A 20,862-nucleotide genomic window follows, 5' to 3' on the forward strand; every position below is an offset into this window, starting at 1 on the left:
TTCTTCTGAAGAGCAATCTCTCCTCCTATACCTTTTAGAGTTCTGCATTTGTTTCCAGCAGTCAGAATACAAAAATGACATCCTAAAAGTGAAAGCAAGACTGCTCTTTGAACGGGACCCTCTTAACACTCCCTTTCCTTCAGGGAGGCTCCTTTCTGTGGGATAAATTAATGCAGACTTAACCAAGAATCCTAAGATATCAAGTGCTTGTGCTTCAAAGTTCAGTGTAAAGATCTGAACCTTTGGTAAATCAAGTTGGTCTAAACACACACACACTATTCTGTTCCGACATTTGTACTACACACAACCTACAGCCTTGGGGCTGTTTATGACAGCTTCTCAGCACCAGGAGACAGACAAGATGTGTCATGCTTTTACTGAAGCTTCAGAAAGGGATTCTTCATTGGAAGGAATAGTTAAGACTAGTTTTTCGATAGGGAAGAATAATTGAAAGAGGGGCCTGAATTAGCAAGGCTATGTTGTACATTCACATCATGGGGGTGGGGGGCAATCACCCTTAATATTAAGTAACAAATCCACCACATTATTAGCCACCACCTACTGTTCTTTTCAGATTCTGAATCCTACCTGTATATTCTTCATCCAATACTGTAGATTCCACTGACATCTCCTTAACATAACTGAAATGTGGATGTTTTATGTAAAAACAAAGAGGCTTTTCGCCCATTTGAGTTCAACCTAGTCACACTGACTGTTCAGTGCTCTACCTAGGTTTTTCAGTGACAACACCTCCTTCCTGTTCTACAGTCTCCAAGCACCTCAACCATTCCTTTACCTTCTCAATGCCCAGACAAAGGTGGGATGACATCACTGAGGAAGTTTTCAGCCTCAATCTCTACTGTAAACATACTGGAGGAGGCTTTATCTAGACTAGAGTTGGTCATATTACTTGAATTAACTGATTGTTAGCTCGAGTTAACATGATTGCCTGCAATCTTTGCAAACGTCAACATCGACACATCACAGAAGTCTGCCCCAGGGCACAAAATGTTGCTAGTTCAGCTGAAGCATGACCAGGGACTCATTTAATTCAAGTTGAACATGACCAGAAACTCTATCCCACATAGGCCACATTGCAGAGAGAAGAAAAAAAAGTAAAATCCTTTTGCCTGCATTGCATCTATTCTGTGGATAGACTGAAAAGGTCAGTCTACAGAGTTGGTAATCTGACATCTTCAGGCCCCGGGAGTAAGATTTCAGACGTGTTTAAAAAAATACTAATCCTGGAATACAATATATTGTACACAACCGCCACTAAAGTGAAGCACAAATGTGAGAATTCTAGTGTTTCAAGTCATCACAAAACTAATAGTCTGCATATCTGAAAGAACAAAAAGGGGCGCTAGTAACGACGAAGGGAGCTGCAAAGATTACATTGCTAGTCACATCCATGAGGTAATAGCCACTTGACAGTTTCTGGGAATCTCTGCAGATATCAGCCCGTGTAGACATTAGCATGGATGTGAGTTTTAAATATAGATTCATCGCATCCCTAAACATTCATATGTAAGCAAAACTGATGAAGTAACTGATGCACTGGTGGACCTTAGAATCAGCATGCTGCAAAGACTCTGCATAGTCACTGCCTCAAGCATCTGAGGAACTTAACTACACATTGGAGACAGGAGAAACTTTTTTGAATCCTAAGGCATTTCCTTATTGACAGGCACAGTCAGGTGAACAGAACTACGGTAAACCCCTATATTTTCCATTCACCTGCCCAGGCCTGATGTGGTCTAATGCAGAGGTTCTCAACTTTTCTGAGCCCCGAACTCACATGCAATAAAAACTCCATGGACCACCTGTGCCACAACAACTGTTTTTCTGCATATAAAATCCAGGGCACACATTTGTGGGTAGCAAGCAGGGCAATTGCCTAGGGCCCCATGCCACAAGGGGGACCCACAAAGATAAGTTGCCTAGGTTTTAAGCTTCAGCCCTGGATGGTGGGGCACAGGGCCCCAAGCTTCAGCCCAATGCAGTGGGGCTCCAGCTTTCTGCCTTGGGCTCCAGTGAGTCTAATGCTGACCCTGCTTGGCAGACCCCCTGAAACTTGCTCTCGGCCTCTCAGGGGGGTCCAGACCCCTGGTTGAGAACCACTAGTCTAATGCATATAACTGAAGGTACAAGTTTTGTAATTAGCATAGCATGAGCAATGTGGGTGGTAAACCTCTTTCTAAAAATAAAATTGCTTTCATTTATTTATAACATTGTATTCACAAGGACAGAGAAGAGAATGGGGATGAGAGGTTCGTGCAAACCCCAGAGATGTATTATGCAGAAGACGGCTAGTAACACCAGAAGCTTTCAGAGCAGAACAAGATGAATCTAGCAAGAGACATTTCAGAATGTGAAGAGGAAGAGAAATGTTGATTAGCTGGTGAGGAGCTATGCTCCAGCTACACCCACACAGCACAATAAATTATAAGCACTTCCTAATCAAAGAAGAGCAATACAGCTCAACGGGGAAAAAAATGTACAGCACATAGCTATTGCGATGAAGTATGGTTTTTGCAGAAAAGCCATGAAGATTACTGAGACCTCACTAGGAAGAGATGTATTTCAATGCCATTTTCTTTAATAAACCAGTGAAGCCATCATAGTTCATTTGAGAGGCTGACCTTGAACTGAGGTGTTTTTATTAAACTAAGACGGTTGTAACAACTCACTGGACTGAGTTTTTTTTTTGTTTTTTTTTTTTTAATAAAAAACTGGGACAGGCTTTTAAGCCTAGAGCCTTAAGCTTACATGACTGCTTAACAATACTACGGGAAGCCAGGTGATAGTTTGGGGGTACCCTCAGCTAGACAGCTGAAATAGAGGGAGTCAGATTAATGCGTTTGTAACACTGGATAGTAAGAAGGTTAAACAGCTAGTAAAACAAAATTCTCTGCATAACTCTTAACAACTTTTCCTATGCTAGATGCTTTTCTCTCAGGTCTTGTAAAGCTCCCTGAGAACTAAGTCTACCAGCCCGGCTGAAGTGTACCTAGCCTGCAGGACCGGGGCGGCTCTCTCCAGGTGAGGCATTGCTTACAATGGGGCACTTCACTGTCCCCTCACTTGTGTCCAATCACAATCAGCTGTCTGCTACAAAGAAAGTCAGTTCTGCCACACAAATTCCAACACTAGTTTAATAAGTTCTAGGCTCCTTCCTAAGTAAATTCTGGCCTCACCCTTCCTTCCTGCTCCATACTCCTTCCAAGAAATTAGTACCAGGACCCACCTACTTTTTTGCAAGGCTAACAGACAAACAGAAGGCCCTTGACCTCCCAGAAATACTTCTCCACACAGGCTTCTCTGCTCCTCACTCTTCTGGATAAAGCAGCAGTGGTTCTAGCAACCCTGCTTCTTTCTCCCCATCCCTTAAAGAAAAAGCACCACAGTTTCCCTGATCCCAACTTCCATTCCACTGTCTCCTTCCTCCTCTCCTGAAGAGGAGCAAGTTGCTCAGGGGCCACTCTCTTTCTTTCTTCCTCCCTCTCCAGTGAAGGAGGCAGCAGATCCCTGGCCCAGTTCGAGCCACTACTGCAGGGAAAGGTTTCTACTCACCCTCGTTGAACAGGTAAACAGAGTTTGCTAAGCCCTCCTATTGTAGCTTATATTCCTATCACCACCATGCCTGCATTATCCCAAGACAGTTTTGAATGTTATAATATGAACACAATAAATTACTAGCTATTTAGTTAGTCTGCAATTATAATACTCTAAGATTAAGGGTCTAGAGACACTTCACAGTATGATAGCTACTACAAATTGCCTAATGGCCACATTACAAAAAAAAGTGTTAAAATCCTACCTTGAGACTTTCGGAGATCAAGGATTTAGACAACCCCCATTTGTTTATTTAGATTGATGTTAACTGGATTTTTAAAACTCAACTGTAGTCTTTACAGGACTGAAACTACTGCAACACACTGACAGTTTGGCACACTCTACACAGCTGAGATGAAACAGTTCACTAGAATGCATAAAGGTACGCCACTAGCTGAAATGTACTGGAAGTGCATTTCAGGATCCTTATTTTTAAAGGGGCATTAGAGGCCGTTCCTGCAATGTGTTCATTCCCCTCACGAGGGATGGCATGCATTCCAAAGTTCTGAGTCAGCATTATGGAATAGGGAAGCCAACGACTACAGTCACATTGCCTAGCAGTTCAAAAACAATTTTAAGAGGTTTTACATTGCCTAACTACACGCTCCCTACACACACAATTACAGTAAGGTTTTTTCATTAGGGAGCAGTGTTCCTCAGTCTTTTCAAGTTGACATTCCCTTATTACAAGACCTTTTTCGCAACCTCCCCTTACCTGTACTGTAAGCCAGTGATAACAAGCCTCTAAAATCTGAGTTACATTAGGTTAACAGAACAGTTATCCTCAAAGTTAAGCATGTATAAGGTGGGGGGGAGGGGAGAGCAGGATTTTCTTTGCTTTGCCTCACAATCCCATTCTCTCACCTCTACTCAATTATCGTCTGTGATCCTACTGGGGGGCGGGGGTGTGCCACTAGTTACAAAACATTGAAGTAAGGCCTCACCTCCAAAAGTTTCTTGTGCTTTTCATGAAGCTCAACAGGATTTATTTTAAACACTGCCAGATAGGTCTCCTTGGTTTTAATATTTTGTGCCATTAGCCAATCTTGCATGGACTTATAAAATAAATTAAGAAACATGCTGCATAATGTTTACACTTGGCAGAGTCTTATCAGGTTTCTGGATATGAATCCTACTGAGCTGCCTAAAATGATACCATTACAAGGAAGACTAAAGGCAAATCATTTAATAAGTCAAGGATTATGCAAATAGTGCACCAGTTGCAACCTGTGCTTACTGGTATGCTGTTTTTGTAAAAAGTGTGTCACCTCTGAAGTATCAGTCTGACGTGGAAGTGATAACAGATGCCATCACCAAAAGTCAGTCAGGTTTTATAAACCTGATCTGAGTGTTTTGTTTTCCTACATTAGTTGTGTCCCCCTACTGGCAGAGGCACAATACTGTGTGTCCTAAGACAAAAAAAGCAGGCTAGGCTCAGCTAACTATGGAAGGGTGAACACTCCCATGGCATTACCATTTGACAATGTTATACCCAACTTATTATACTACAGAATCACTAAATACAGGCAGTGTCACCGCCAAGAAAACTGGGAGTGCAGCAAGTTGATATCATGGAAGGATGGGGAGATTTAGGCCTGTTAAAACCAGAAAGTTGTACCATTTAAAACTAATTTGGTGTAGAAACTGGATCAGTTAGATCAGTGCAACCATGAGCGGGTAGACACTCACTCTTCAGGTCAGTTTTAAAGTACTTGATATCAAAAAACTTAGCTTAAGTCATTTTCTCCAATTCCACCACAGATTTTTCTCCAGTTTCTAAACTAATTTAGTTAAACCAATACAAACTTTTGTTTAAACAAGGTCTAAGACATTAACGTGCCTCTGGAAGAGACTGAAGTTGACCACCCAGCTTTTTGCCAGCAGTTCCTGCCTATCCTTGGGTTCTTGTCTATCCACTTTTCTTAACAAAAATATCAAGGATGAAGAAGAACCTAAGAACCATTCAACAACTCCCCCCTCAGCCCACCCACCTACCGATGTCAACAACGGCAGCTCTACATAGCTTCACTACAGATGCTGGCTTCACACCAGATGCCAAGCAGACTTGCTTTGTGTGTGGAACTACCTGGTCTGAACACATGCATCAATTCTGTCTGTAGACTCGTGTCGGACATCTGGTGTACACCAGCTGCACTGTCCCAACCTTCAACAAAATCACCTTTCAAGACTCCCAATAAAGGAAACTGATAGCACCTACTTCCTCATGAGTCTCTGTATTCTCAGAATGTTCATAATCCAAGAGCAGTTTTAGCGCTGACAGAACTGTATGAACAAATGAAGTTTTACAATGCAAAAATACGCAGCCAGTTTTACAAAGCGGAACTCCAAGTTGGTTGAGTTTGGTCAAATGAGTCACAGGGCATTTTTCTAGTTCCTTGACTTAGATTACCTTCATCCCATACAATCAGAAAGGGATTTAACTAGTTTTTCTCAGTGGGATTGCTTCCAGTGTATTGTCTACCTGACCTTAAGGGGGAAAAAAAGCAACTAATAGCTTTGTGCTACAGGAGGGATCTACACCACAATTTGTGGGACAGGGTTACCAGCCACACTCCTTGCCCTGCAGAGACCACCCAGATTAAGAGGGCAGAGGAATGCACATACACATCTTCTGATGTCATCAAGCCATCTTTTTTTTCCCCTTGATGACTACAGTTTTCCACAGAGGAGGTCAGTAAACGGTAAGGATGGGGGAAGAAAGGAGAAGGTCAGAGAAAGCTCTATTCATGTGCCCAGTCTTTGAAGCTACCCTTTTGTAAAGAGGGCCAATCTATCTAAGCCGACACTCTTTGCTAACAAAAATATGGATAGCTCTGCCCATCAGATGGACACCAGGTATACTGCATCCATCACAGCTCCCTCTCCTCTAATCAAAGCCTCATTAGTCTAAAAACCCCACCCATGACTGAGAATCCTAACACACATAGCAGTATCCATGTTACACAGGTAGTGGCGGGTTTTGCAGTGATACAGATGAGTGTATAACCAAAATCTCCCCTTCCTGCAAGTAGCCTTCCTCCCCAGCTGGACTGTGCATTGCAAAACTGAGTACTTTCTTGGATCAAACCTTTGGACATGATCGCAAAAGGCTGTGCCCACTGTCACATCATCAAGTAAACAGTAAGATGGTTTAGTACAGTGCCATGCCACAAGCCTCCCAAATGACCTTAATCTGTTCCTCAGTTCTCTTCCCTTCCTCTCACTCCCTCCCCTAACCAAAAAAAACCACCAGTAACAACAAACACTTTTAACTCAGAGTTGTGAGGATAAATTCATTATTTGTGATGTATCCATTTGCTATAATGGAATAGAACATTAAGTAGACGTGTTGGTTGGCTGGCAAGTCTTGTCTAAAAGTGGATACTCTTTCTGTTCAAGACAGTCTTTCCCTCGTACCCAGAAAGTTATGATGCCCTTCTGCTATGCGTGTAGTCTTCCACAATGCAAGTACCGTACTTTTTAGAACTAAATGGGCTGTTTCTTCCCCACTCCTTTTGTTTTGGGGCCACTGAAGTAGTGGAGAGCCCCTAAAATTTATAGTCTGGACTATATTCTGCCAGGACAGAACACAGATACTCCTTCAGCAACAAGAGGAATGGAGACTGATTGCCATAATGGAAATACTGATTTTATTTTAGGAATTGAACTAAGCCATAGAGGGGGAAGCATTTTCACTGTGGAAAAGTACAAAGGGATATCTTCTGTGTAGGGCAGCCAACTGCCCACTCCCCTAAGCAAGGTAAAAGGCACTTTACTAGAAAGCTAAGAGAGATTGTTTTTGCATGCAAGACTTTAAATAGCCTGTCAAGACCAGATTTAGGCTTCAAGAACAGCCACGGGGACAGGGGTGGGGGGAAATAACTGCAAGTCTCAGCAGCCATCATAAACTTGGTAACAAGAGGGGTCCCAATGGGAAAAAAATGAACCCCTAATGCCCCCTCCAAGCAGATGCCTATCCTGTGAGAGTGTCTTAAACTTTCTCTAGGCACTCAGCAAGATCAAGACTTGCAACATGCAACACTGGAGGAACATTCCACAAGTGTGGTAAGCATACTCTCATAGTTATAAGCTTGACTTGAGCGTGGAATAGAGTATCCTCTCCAAAAGCCACCCCCTCCCCCACGCACACATTATGGAGAGATTTCCTTTCAGATTCCCTTTCACAAAATAAAGAAAAGTGTCCAACGAACAGAGGCAGCAGCTCAGAGGGCCTTAACTAGTGAGAGAGGGTATCCTAATATGCAGCCATTAGGATGCCAAGAAGCCATAGTGATGGGTGCCATATAAAAACCTATATAGCAGGATCAGAACTGCCTTGTCAACTTGATTTTCTTTAGAATCAGAGAGTGAGGAGAAGGCAACAGCAAGCACTAGGGAGCCTCCGCAGGGTAACCAAGAAAGAATCTGGCATCCACACTCCCTCTGGTAGAATAAGGAAGAGTAGCAGCTGTAGTTGTGTACGACAGATCAAGTACTCACCCAACACCTACAGACTTCAACAACTGCTGCTACAGTGCCAGATGAGGCTTGATGTCAACTCTGAAGTAATGTGCCTGGTGGGCACTTTGCATGGAAATACATTTCAATATCTGCAAGTGGCTACTCCTGCTTGTTGGGAGTGTAATCTGAGCGCAGAAGGAAAATGCAAGTCTCTGTCTTGTATATACCATCTGATATACCTAGATAGCAAAAATAAACTTTGAAGCCTTGTTGTCCCCTACAGCCAGATGAACCCAAACAACCTTGATCTCTCAGTTGCTTTAGTTCTCTGTGCACTGCATAGAGAAGCAAACACCTTAAATCTCGGTGCCTTTAAACCCACAGCAAAGCCAACTTGCAGGCACGCTAGTAGATAATTTGTATTTTAGCTGACCTTAGTGCAGCTCCGCTTAAGGTACCAGATTATATAGCATGCACTTGACAACTATTAACTAGAAACTCAAGTGGTAGGTTACCTATCAAAATAGCCACCTTAATTGCTTTCATACAAATTCCAGGCAGCCAGCTTTTTGTCTGCCAGAGTCTCGCTATACGATGAGCCTTTACATACAAGAGGAGGTTTCTATGAGATGAACAGTGGTAATTCTGAGATCATGTTTACTAAGCTCACTAATTACATCCTTCAAGCCAGCACGGTGCTACACAAATTACAGAAGCCATCTGATTCCTGGATTTGCTGCATAATGTTACACAGAAGTAGGAACAGCAAAAGGCACAACAGGTTCTCTGGTCTGGGTAAGTGTCTCTGTTGCCACCACTCCTTGAACTGGTACAGCATTTGGTGGTTTTGTGCCTAAAAACAGATCTACTGACTTGCGAAATGTTCTGGTTATGTGCCAGAACATCTGGGAATGCCCCATTCTGCCTGGTATGCTTTGTCAATCCACTATGCAGTTTTGCGACTTTGATGGATACTGTCCAGATAAAACAGGTTCTTCTCTATCAGTGTCAGAGCATCCCAGTCACTTTTTCAAACAAAGCCTGCCATAACTGGGATGTCTTTCTTTGATGTTAAAGGTATTGATACCAAATCAGGCCCTTTAATATATTGCAATTCTAACCAGCCGTTACTGTGTCTTCTGTAAAGAGGTCTCAAGTGCGGCAATATTCCAAATGGGCTCACCAGCCCTTCAGGATGAGCTTATCTGGGTCTAAGATTTCAAGGCCATCCTATGATCTCTCTCATCTACCACTGAAGTGATCTGAACACTATTTTTGGTTGGTCACAACAAGCTGGGGGGGGGGGGGCAGGCAGTACCCGAACTCCTGCCCCTGGGTCCCACTGGCAACAGCATGCCGGGGGGGGCTGGGGGGGGGGGGGGCACAGAGATAAAGGGGTAAAAAAGGAAGAAAATTCAGTAGGTGGAACTCCAGAGACAACATCTGTACAGGAAGCCCTCGTAACCAAGAGGTTCAGGAGGAACTGGACTGTGCATTCTGAAGAAAGCAGAATTCTCCATATGGCTTTTGTCAGCTTGTTTTCATTCTGAAGATATGACCTCCACCTGCACTAACATATGAATTAGTCTGACAGCTATGAGCAAAGTCTTTATCATAAAGTCATGCACCTGAAGTACATGCATTACCAGCTGCCCACAGGTGTCCTCCTGGACCTTGTTTTTGATTGGTGCCTGGATGAGACAGTTCTCTAAGAAACTACACATATGGACCCCTTCTGTTGACAAACAGCAAGCCGCAACCCACAGACTTCATGAAACATACAATTGTAAGGCTAGGTAGTGGAAACGGTGCTGATCATAAGTGAAGTGAAGAAAACTTGTGGGATGGACCAATATGGAGATTTACCTCAATGTCTGTCAGAGGGGGAAGACCCTCTTGGGACACTGCCCCATCTGGAACTTCAGTTTTCGCAGTATTTCTGACCCAGAACTGCACAGCTCCCTCTGGCTCTCCTTGGCATCAGGGCCAGGAGGCAACATAAGCCCGAGGTGTATGCAAAAAAGGGATTATAGCTTCCCTTATACTGATGTTTTATTTACTTTAAATAAGCACACATTTAGATACTAAGAATAAGAAATAGAATACACAGATCCCAGTTTAATTGTACTGAATACGTGTCTCATGACCCTGTGTTACCTGTTTGATGAAAAGGAGCCTGCAACCCAGTTGAGACTCCAATTCTCAGCAAGTGTACTGAGTTTATGTTTGATGGGGAGACTTCCAAAGAAGTCTCCCCAGAAGAGGTTTTCCTTTAGTAGTTCCATCTTGCTCTGCAGTGTTGGTACCATAGTGCTCACAGAACAGCCTTGGAAGGATTGCTTCACCTTGTAGTTTGGCTTGGAACCTTGTATACAGTCTCATAGATAGTAAGATTTAGTTCAGTTCCCTCCAAGATTCCAGCCATCAGTTTTCCAAAGGTTTTCTTCAAGTATATTCTGAGGCTGACAGGACCTGCTTTGTGTTCCTGGAAAGCAGCCATTTGAACAGCCACTGCTATGCCTGGCTCACTGATCACTGCCACAGCTGAGAGAAAAACCATCTAGAGACACATCTGGGACAAACAATGCAGCCAGAGTTATAGAAAGGCTTACTCACAACCCACAAGAATTTCCCATACTTGGTAGGAAGTTGAACAAAGTGTGCCCATGAAAAGATTAGTTAAGTGAAGTGAGTGAATGCAGCAGAAGAAACCCTTTGTGAGGAAGTTGCCTCCTAGGCCCTTCTTTACATACATAAGATGGGCCATACAGAGATCCATCTATCCCAGTATCCTGACTTCTGAGAGTGACCAATGCCAGGTGCTTCAGAGGGAATCCATGAATACACATGACTGTATTGCAACTCTAATGAAACAGGAGTCCATTAGCAGTTCAATAAGCCATCCTTTGTCACACAATGCCTGAGTTTTGCTGGGCCTTCTTATGGCTCAGTATTCCTGAAGGAACAGGTTTCTCTGCATTATCCTCCTGTCCCTCCTACCTTGACAGCTGGCACTCCTCCCAGGAGAAAGGAGTTTAAGCTGTTTCAGTTTTGTTTTGTTTTTTTAATGAAATTCAAGGTGTTTCCAAGTGCTTGGGTTCCACTGGATTCCAGCTGAATAAGACTCCGAAACAAGTACTGTGGATAGGATCCCTGGATTGGGTCAGAGTTTGAATGATTAATACTGATCTTAAGATGGGATGGGGCTTTTTTGCCCTCTTCTTCTGGAAGCAGCAAGGTTCCCACCCTTTTCTATGGCTTTTACATTTACCCTCCTATTCCTAATCAGCAAAGAATACGGATAGCAGAGATGGCCTGATTAATTCACTGAACATGTTTACCTCCATGGAAAATTTACCTTCACCACTTCCTACAAGAAGCTGCTGCTTCTGCTTCTTCAGTGCCTCCATCAAGTCAGAGGCAAGCCCTTGATCCCTGTGCAGGTTATCAGACTCTCAAAAAGTCCATAATGGAACTTTAAATCAGTTGGATGAAGGATGACCGTGACCTAAAGGTACCCTGAGGCAACCAGAGTATGCATGACCCAGTGGATGGAGAAAAGATTCCCCATAAAGGGGCATATGGTTACACCTCTGTTAATAGGGCATAAGACATGGGCTGCTGGTCAAGGGAATAGGGCTTGTGAGTTCCTTAGTGCCATATCAATAGTCCAGTGACCATTCATTTAGCTCTCTGTTCTCCTTACAGGGCTTTGTATTGGGAGATGGAGCAGACCTACTGCAGCCAGTCACCAGGCAGTCCATCATTAGTAGGGCCCTACCAAATGCATGACCAAGAAAACCACACTGCGGACCGAGAAATCTGGTGTTGTGTGCGCTTTTACCCCCTACTATGCAGATTTCATGGGGGAGACCAGCACTTCTCAAATTGGGGGTCCTGACCAGCACTTCTCAATAGGGGGGAGGGATAACTCAGTGGTTTGAGCATTGACCTGCTAAACCTGGAGTTGTGAGTTCAATCCTTGAGGGGGCCATTTGGGGATTGGCCCTGCTTTGAGCAGGGGGTTGGACTAGATGATCTCTTGAGGTCTCTTCCAACCCTAATAATCTATGATTCTATGAAAAGGGAGTTGCAGCGGGGTCACAGTATTGCCACCCTTACTTCTGCACTGCTGCCTTCAAAGCTGGGTGGCCTGAGAGTGGCAGCTGCTGACTGAGGGCCTAGCTTTCCAGGCAGTAGTGCAGAAGTAAGGGTGGCAATACCATGCCATGCCAAACTTTCTTCTATGCTGCTGCCAGTTCTGCCTTCAGAGTGGACTCCTGACCAGCAGCTGCCACTCTCCAGCTGCCCAGCTGAAGGCAGCACCAGTGCCGCCAGCAGCAGGGGAGAAGGAAGGGTAGCAGTACTGCAACTCTCCAACAATAACCTTGTGACACCTCCCAACTTCTTTTTGGGTCAGGATCCTTACAATCATACCACTATGAAATTTCAGATTCAAAAAGCTGAAATCATGAAATTCGTGATTTTTAAAATCCTATAACCATGAAATTGACCAAAATGGACTGTGAATTGGGTAGGGCCCTAATTATTAGGGTTTGATTTTGAGCAATTACTCTTCGATTACCCCTTCCTCTGCTCCACTTGCCACACGTTCAGTTTTCTCCTGGTTCATGGAAGAGTGAGTGCAATCTCTCCCTGGGCTAGGTCAAGTTGTGGGGGGATTCCCCAGTCACAGACATACCAATGCTCACTATTTATTGATATAGGTAAATGCTCTTTATTTTTCTTCACTGCTTGTTTGCCCATACTGAGGATCAAGCAGGGGCATGCCCATCTTGTGCTGCTAGAATGCCTCCGGAGGAAGAAAGAATCCAAAAAATAAAGTAATACACCCCACAAGACAGTTTAAAAAAATATCAGCACAGATCCAAGCAGATTAAAGCACAGTACTGTTAGGCTGTATTTTAGTTTAGAAAAGCTTAAATCCGAGAGTCAGAAAAAGATTTGCAGTAGGCCTGCCCATCTCACTTGCAGCTGTAGAGGCAAATAGAATTGTCAGGTTCTTCTGGAGCAGGGATTTACCCATAAACCAAAACCGATAAACTGAGTTCTGTATCATCACTGCAAGCAGACTGAAGATTCACTGCAGAAGGATGTGAGAAAAGTTTATATGCCCTCAAAGAGTGACCAAAAACAAGGCAGAGACATGGCTATCTCACAAAATTCTCCAGTGAAAAGTTCTCTCCATAGATCACCCATGTTGAATCACTAAATCCAGCAAACAAATGAAAATATTTGATAAAGTATCAGTTTCCTGCAATTATAGTGGTGGTCAAAAACTCCAGTATGTATTCCCCAATTGCCGTTTTAATAAGCCCTTTTATAAGTCAATGTATAACTATTTCATAAGAGCTTTTTTTAAAAAAGGTTCTTCAATCCACAGAAATAACACCATGCATGACAAACTAAGATCTACCATCTTGCCCTGCATTTAAATGCAGAGTTACTAGCACTTTAAGCCATGCTTAAAAAAAAATTTTCTTCTGGAAAAGAAGAGGGTTGGGCACAATATCTTCAGTACACAAGCCTTTCCTTTCTTATTCGTATCATTACTCTGGACAGCGTTCAGAAGTTCAGCACAGTGCTAGCTTTTGAATCTAATGTACAGACAAGTTTATTGAAATTACAGTAATTTCTTTTCCTGTTGTGCATTCAGGCTTCGATCATGCACTGTGGGTAAGTCAATTAATAAAGGTATATAATAAGCATCAGAATGAAGTTTACAGCGCTTAACTATGAAGCCAGAACAAATACAAACTAGCAACATCTAAGGCCATGTCTACATACAGCAGTTGTTGCAGTTTAACTGAAGGTATGATTGGCGGGGGGGAAGACGTGGAGGAAAATCAGTGTAGTTAAACTGGTGCAAGCCACTGTATAGTCACCACTTTAGTTTCAATCTATTCCTTGTCAATTTAAAATTAACTTGAAATAAGTCTAGTTTTCACTGAAATAAGTGTCCACAGCTTTTTGCACCAGTTTACAAAGTAAGTTTTTAAAAGTCACTCCTTTAAACCAATGTAACTTTTCAGGTAGATAAGCCCTCACATGAGAGAGGAAAGGAGATTTATACAGGGCAAGCCAATCCCATTAGCTGAGTCAGAGGTTTACTAACTAGTCACTAGTTTTTGATGCTAACACCTGAGCAACCAATGGCAAAATCACAAAATTTAGGTACATAATGATTTTGGCTAAACTGATTATGTTCAGCCAAAGGGTACAAAGATTCATTTTTGCTTTTACTTATGAAACAGTGAAATTGCAGTTAATTTTAAAAAAGTTAGAAAATGGGAAAGGTTCCTATAGCAACATTAGCTCATTTTCTGTTTGTTTTCTTGAATATGATGCTTAATGCATTTATTTGTTCTATTCAATTTATACCACAGATACACAGGAAGTGCAATAGGGCCTTGTTAACACTGATTTAGGAATGTAAGCATTCCTGTTTCTCAGCTTTGATTTTTACACTGTGCAACTTTGACACTGCATTTAATTTAGTTCTGTGCATTTAATTTATAGTCAGTCAGAGGAAGCTGCTTATGATGAATGTTTGCATCTAAATATTCACAAAGATGAATGAGGAGAGAGGAGATGGACATTGCAGCCACTGCATAGTTCTCTACAGTGCCTGGACATGACAAACTGCACATCTGTTCCCTTTGAAACAGCTGTATCTTTAAAACTGATTTCATTTTTAAGTGAAAGCTTAGAACATGTGATTGTAAAAAATAATGTGGATTCTGCATCCTTTGTGGGGTTTGCCACTTTTATTCATACTATTTTCTTGTTCCTGTTAAGGAAACATTTTCAGCGGGGGAGAGAGGAGGACTATCTATATTGCCTCTTCTGTGCAAACGGACTATGAGCAGTCACAAACCTCTGCATTTTAGGTTGGGCAGAAAGCCTGCAGCTTGGTTACAAAGGTGACTTCAACATCTTTGATTTTCAGTAGAGCTATTAAGCGGCTGAAATGGTTTGAGTTTGCTCAATAGGTTTTATTAACCGACCAATTCCCCTCTTGCCCACCAAGATCTTACCTTGGAGTAAATCCATGACCAAGTACTATTTATATGTCAAATTTCACAGCTTAGCCATTTGAGCTGTACATACAATAGGTTTTTCAATAAAAACATTCCCCTCGTCTTACATAGTTCAAAAATGAAGTCGGTGAAAGGATGTACTCGTCAAAGTTGACTTTTTGACCAGATCAGGTATGTAACATTTCACCCAAAAGTTTAGTTTTGGTTTTTTAAACTAAGGATATGACCAATGGGGGGCGGGGAGAGAAAGCACACGCTCAGTTACCATATCTCCAATACAAGATACAAGGAACAATATATGGTTTTTCTAGCAGTTATGAGCATGCAAGAGTCCTCCATTTAGGGGACAGAATGGAAAGTATAAACCAGTCTGCAGAATATGCTGGCTAGAGGGACATCAACCTTTAAAAATAGAGGAATTGTTCTGAAGATTTAGTCTATTAATGCTACTACAAACTAAGAATCTTATTCTAATTGTTGTTTGATATCCAGCACTGGTTGTTAAACTTAATTTTAAGACACTGAAAATTCTTGATAAAAAAAATGGTGTTTGCCGCTTACCTTTAACTAGTTATGTTTGCTGATTCAAGATTGGAGATGAATGGTAGATCTAAAAAAGCAAGTAAATCCCCAGATCTTGCTCTGCCTTGAAATTGGACTGGTGCATATGAAATTTAATGCTAATGAATGAACAGAAACAGAGGTCACAACATTAGTTTTTGGCATTTCAAGAGGGTACACAAAATGGATTACACTGAAATGAGAAAAATCCTGCTGGAGAACAAGGCATGAATTTACTGAAAATGCCAATTACTATACAAAGGCTGCTGTATTAGTAATTGCTATGTATACACAGATGTACTGCAATCATTCAGGAGACTAATTATTTCCTATCAATTCTCTCTCTGGCCACAAGGATGGTCAGAATTTCATCCTCTTCTCCTGCCACCCTATCACATTTTCCTTGACCAAGAACAGACCTCCACAGTTGCATGCTTCTTCATCACCACCCTCCCAACAGTTGCTGTTTGCCACTGGGTCTAATGGAGCAATGTCCCACCGAGCTTAATGATTTTTGCAGTCAGATTTATTTGCATCCAACCAATTCCACAAGCCATTCAAAGCTCTTTAACATTCAGTACGTTCTTCTTCAAAGTGAAGGTGGAATCCAGCGATACCAGCTCCAGTACCCCAAATAGTAGCACACAATTGAACGCGTGGCCCACAGCAGCACTTCAGGGAGGGTGCCTGCAAGTCAGTGAACTGTTCAATAGCCAGATTACATGGGGACATTTCCACAAATGACCTTAAACTACAAGGACACATGCAACTCATTACCACCACAACACACCACCTAATTTTGAACTTGGCAACACTGCATTTCTTCCTACTCCTCTATGGTATTAGGTTAAAAACAAAACCTAGAACAGCTAGAGGCAGGGCTCAGAAACTGCTACCAGGGGTCTCTGTTCTTCAGTATTTCAGCATACATTTTTAAAAAATCCACACATCACACCCCTAGCTGTTCTTGTTGTGAAGACAGACTCAGAAACGTGAGCCAAATGCAACAGATGCAGGGAGGAGTCTGCAGAAAGCCCAGAACCAGACCTGAGAGTTGTGAACTGTCCCATTTGTCTCAGAGGGAAATTAACCAGTGAGCACAATTTTAAATGTCAGCAATTTATTTCCTTATGCAACAAAGAAGAAAGAGGGTCGTAGACCTGCACAATTTACTGACTGACATCATGTTGATGCCACCAGTGACAGTGTACAAGATACAATTACTTCACCCCCAAATCAAGGAGGTGGCAAGCCCAGGAAACTAGCCAAGCCATGGGACACGTTCATGTATTTCCGAGTCATATTTTAAGCATATGCACAACCTACTGTGAGTACCACCTCATTCTGGAAGCCATAGGTGAGTTTGTTTTGTGTTGGCTGGAAAAATACCATCACATTTCCCCCCATTCCACCCCAATCTGGCCCCTAAACTAGATATGGAGATTGATGATCACTGAAGAGTTCTGTTTTCACACAGTACATCTCAGAGATGAGCAAAGAAATTCAGAGATGCAGGTTCTAAGGTCAGCTGCTAACCTTAAGTACATTATGGAAAAAACACTTTAGTCAAGAGCAGTGAGCTATGTCTATAGTGTTCAGTGCCCCAAAAACAATTCCACTGTTGAGTTTCTCTTGCATATTTAAAAAAAAAAAAAAAAAAAAAAGATGAGAGACTATTTACAGGAGGCAGAGGATGCTATTTGCAGGACTTGAACTATTTATTGGGCACATCGCCAGCCACAGCAATAAGGCAGTACTCTCCTTTTCCTCTCCCCCCAAAACAACCTTGCAGTTAAGTATTGTGTACTGTATTTAATTACTGAAATTTCCCATTTTTTTAAAAAAAGATGAAGCTTCATCTGATATTTGCAGTACTATTAAACCAGCCCTACTAACTCTTTTTGCATAAGTGGTAAATTAAGTTAAATATTCCAGCAGACGGGCAAAAGCAATTTCATTCCACACAAAAAAATATCCAACATGCAAATCTGGTTAATCAAGGAAAACTGTTTGGACTAAAACAAATTAAAAATCTACATTGAATCATTCTAAAGGAAACCAGCTAACGTGGTGGCAATTAGGGCCTGAAGTACTAAGATGTAAATAGACCAGGAGGGCCTAAACAGCCTTTCCTAATCCTCCTTAAACTGCTTTTCAAGTATTCAGTTTTAAATTATTCCAATTTTTGATTCTGTACATTAAATATTCAGGATACTGTCCTACATTTCAAATTAAGTGTTGGCTATTCAGTAATTGTGTAATATATAGAAGTCTATTTAACAGGATACTGAAGGGAAAAAAATGGGGGGGGGGGCAGGGAGACATCAGACATAGATCCATAGACTCTAGGACTGGAAGGGACCTCAAGAGGTCATTGAGTCCAGTCCCCTGCCCTCATGGCAGGACCAAATATTGTCTAGACCATCCCTGATAGACATTTATCTAACCTACTCTTAAATATCTCCAGAGATGGAGATTCCACAACCTCCCTAGGCAATTTATTCCAGTGTTTAACTACCCTGACAGTTAGGAACTTTTTCCTAATGTCCAACCTAAATCTCTTTTGCTGCAGTTTAAGCCCATTGCTTCTTGTTCTATCATTAGAGGCTAAGGTGAACAAGTTTTCTCCCTCCTCCTGATGACACCCTTTTAGATACCTGAAAACTGCTATCATGTCCCCTCTCAGTCTTCTCTTTTCCAAACTAAATAAACCCAATTCTTTCAGCCTTCCTTCATAGGTCATGTTCTCAAGACCTTTAATCATTCTTGTTGCTCTTCTCTGGACCCTCTCCAATTTCTCCACATCTTTCTTGAAATGCGGTGCCCAGAACTGGACACAATACTCCAGTTGAGGCCTAACCAGCGCAGAGTAGAGCGGAAGAATGACTTCTCGTATCTTGTTTACAACACACCTGTTAATGCATCCCAGAATCACGTTTGCTTTTTTTGCAACAGTATCACACTGTTGACTCATATTTAGCTTGTGGTCCACTATGACCCCTAGATCTCTTTCTGCCATACTCCTTCCTAGACAGTCTCTTCCCATTCTGTATGTGTGAAACTGATTGTTCCTTCCTAAGTGGAGCACTTTGCATTTGTCTTTATTGAACTTCATCCGGTTTACCTCAGACCATTTCTCCAATTTGTCCAGATCATTTTGAATTTTGACCCTGTCCTCCAAAGCAGTTGCAATCCCTCCCAGTTTGGTATCGTCCGCAAACTTAATAAGCGTACTTTCTATGCCAACATCTAAGTCGTTGATGAAGATATTGAACAGAGCCGGTCCCAAAACAGACCCCTGCGGAACCCCACTTGTTATACCTTTCCAGCAGGATTGGGAGCCATTAATAACCACTCTCTGAGTACGGTTATCCAGCCAGTTATGCACCCACCTTATAGTAGCCCCATCTAAATTGTTTATCGATAAAGATATCATGCGAGACCATATCAAATGCCTTACTAAAGTCTAGGTATACCACATCCACCACTTCTCCCTTATCCACAAGACTCGTTATCAAAGAAAGCGATCAGATTGGTTTGACAGTTAACTGCAGTTCTCACTTCCACGTTTTTGGTCAGTCCAGATCAGTGCTATTAACTCAGAAGCTCAAGGTAGTCATTTGGAAGACTACAGCAACTGTATTGGTTTTCAAAATACAGATGTTTTTACAGAAAAACAAGACATGAAGGCATTTTTTATTATATACACCATCAGATACACATTATGACCCAGGACTCAGAAGAAGAGTTAAAAAAACATTTTGGCTGGCTGTTTTAATCCGTGCTATCTTATAGGATAGACGATTTTGATACACCTCTACCCTGATATAACGCTGTCCTCAAGAGCCAAAAAATCTTACAGCATTACAGGTGAAATCACATTATATCAAACTTGCTTTGATCCGCCAGACTGCGCAGCCCCCCTCCCCCGAGCACTGCTTTACCTTGTTATATCCAAATTCGTGTTATATCGGGTCATGTTATATTGGGGTAGAGGTCTATCTTTAAAGTTGTGTTGGTTAGCGAAACTACTTCCCTCCCCTACTCCAGAGAAGGTCCTAACGGTGTTTATTGCCTTTTCTTTTCAACCAAGCAATATAAAAGCTCATAGAGTAAGGAGCACTTTTTAACCCTGAACAAAGAGAGGTTCTTAGAACCCTCACTCAGCTTGTAGACACCCAGAACTGACACTAGCAGAAACAGACTAACCAATTGCTTAAGGCCCTGAGCAGCTCAAGGGGACACACACCCCCCATTAACTTATTACATGTTGTGGGAACAGGAGCAAAAATATTCATGCTTAGCACCCCAAATTGACTAGCACTGCCTCTACAGACAGCTGACATTTATAAGCCTTCTGCTGAGTAGCAGCAGTAGCATTACTAGAGCAAGTTACATCTCTTCAGACACCAGGACCACTCAACCCAGTGAGAGAAAATTAAATCTCCATTCTGTTTTAGAGATGGCTTGCAAAGAAAAGCATTGGGTTTGTGGTTATTTTGTTGGTGTTTCTGCCTGAATTATAAAGGCAATGAGATTTTGTATTAATCATTAAACACACACACTAGATATTCAGGTCTGTCTAGTGTTTCCTGAAAGACTACAGAACATTGGAATACTACTAGTATGCCACATGATAATTGAACCAGTGGAACCTTAGACTCTACAGATACTCTCCCATCTTTGATCCAGAACTGGCACAGTTGCAACAGTGGAAACACTCATTCTGAGCGGGCGCAGGCAGCAGACCTACTATTTCAGAAGGAGGAAGGAGAAGAGTTAAGGAAGTTTATGGCTCTCTCAGAACCCCGCACAATTCAATTCATGGCAACTACAGTTACAGACAAGATCCAAAAATACAATACCAGTAAAATTAAAGTAAAAATTCCTAAAAAAATAGTTCCAAGAGAAGAACCATATATGGAACATAGGTTCTATCAGCATTTGTTTGGAACATCCCATCTCAAATGCACACACTTAAGACCCAGATATTGTAACATTTGCCACCTCTCTGTATCCTTTACTCATGCTACTAGAACTCTAGACAGTAATGATGCTCATCCTGAGCTATACGTCCGATTTCAAGTGTTGTCATTCTGAATGGAGGTATAATACCTTTAGGTTTTTAAAGGTTTTCTAAGAGCTGTTTTTGGCATTTCTAGAG

The 20,862-nt window shown here is 42.0% G+C and overlaps 1 protein-coding gene across 6 annotated transcripts in view; it reads right to left on the reverse strand.

Moving 5' to 3' along the window:
• Positions 1 to 20,862, reverse strand: part of ELAVL2 (ELAV like RNA binding protein 2) — a 159,130-nt gene that overhangs the window by 127,939 nt on the left and 10,329 nt on the right. Inside the window, exon 1 of one of the 6 annotated variants that reach the window (XM_032795432.1) lies at positions 15,699 to 15,777. The exons of the other annotated variants lie outside the window; for them this stretch is intronic. The gene's annotated coding sequence lies outside the window, so the exon portion shown is untranslated. Of the gene's footprint in view, positions 1 to 15,698; positions 15,778 to 20,862 lie in introns of those variants that run through there. 6 annotated transcript variants of the gene reach the window in all.

The sequence above is a fragment of the Chelonoidis abingdonii genome, chromosome 6 (assembly GCF_003597395.2).
Source record: "Chelonoidis abingdonii isolate Lonesome George chromosome 6, CheloAbing_2.0, whole genome shotgun sequence".
NCBI lineage: Eukaryota > Metazoa > Chordata > Testudines > Testudinidae > Chelonoidis > Chelonoidis abingdonii.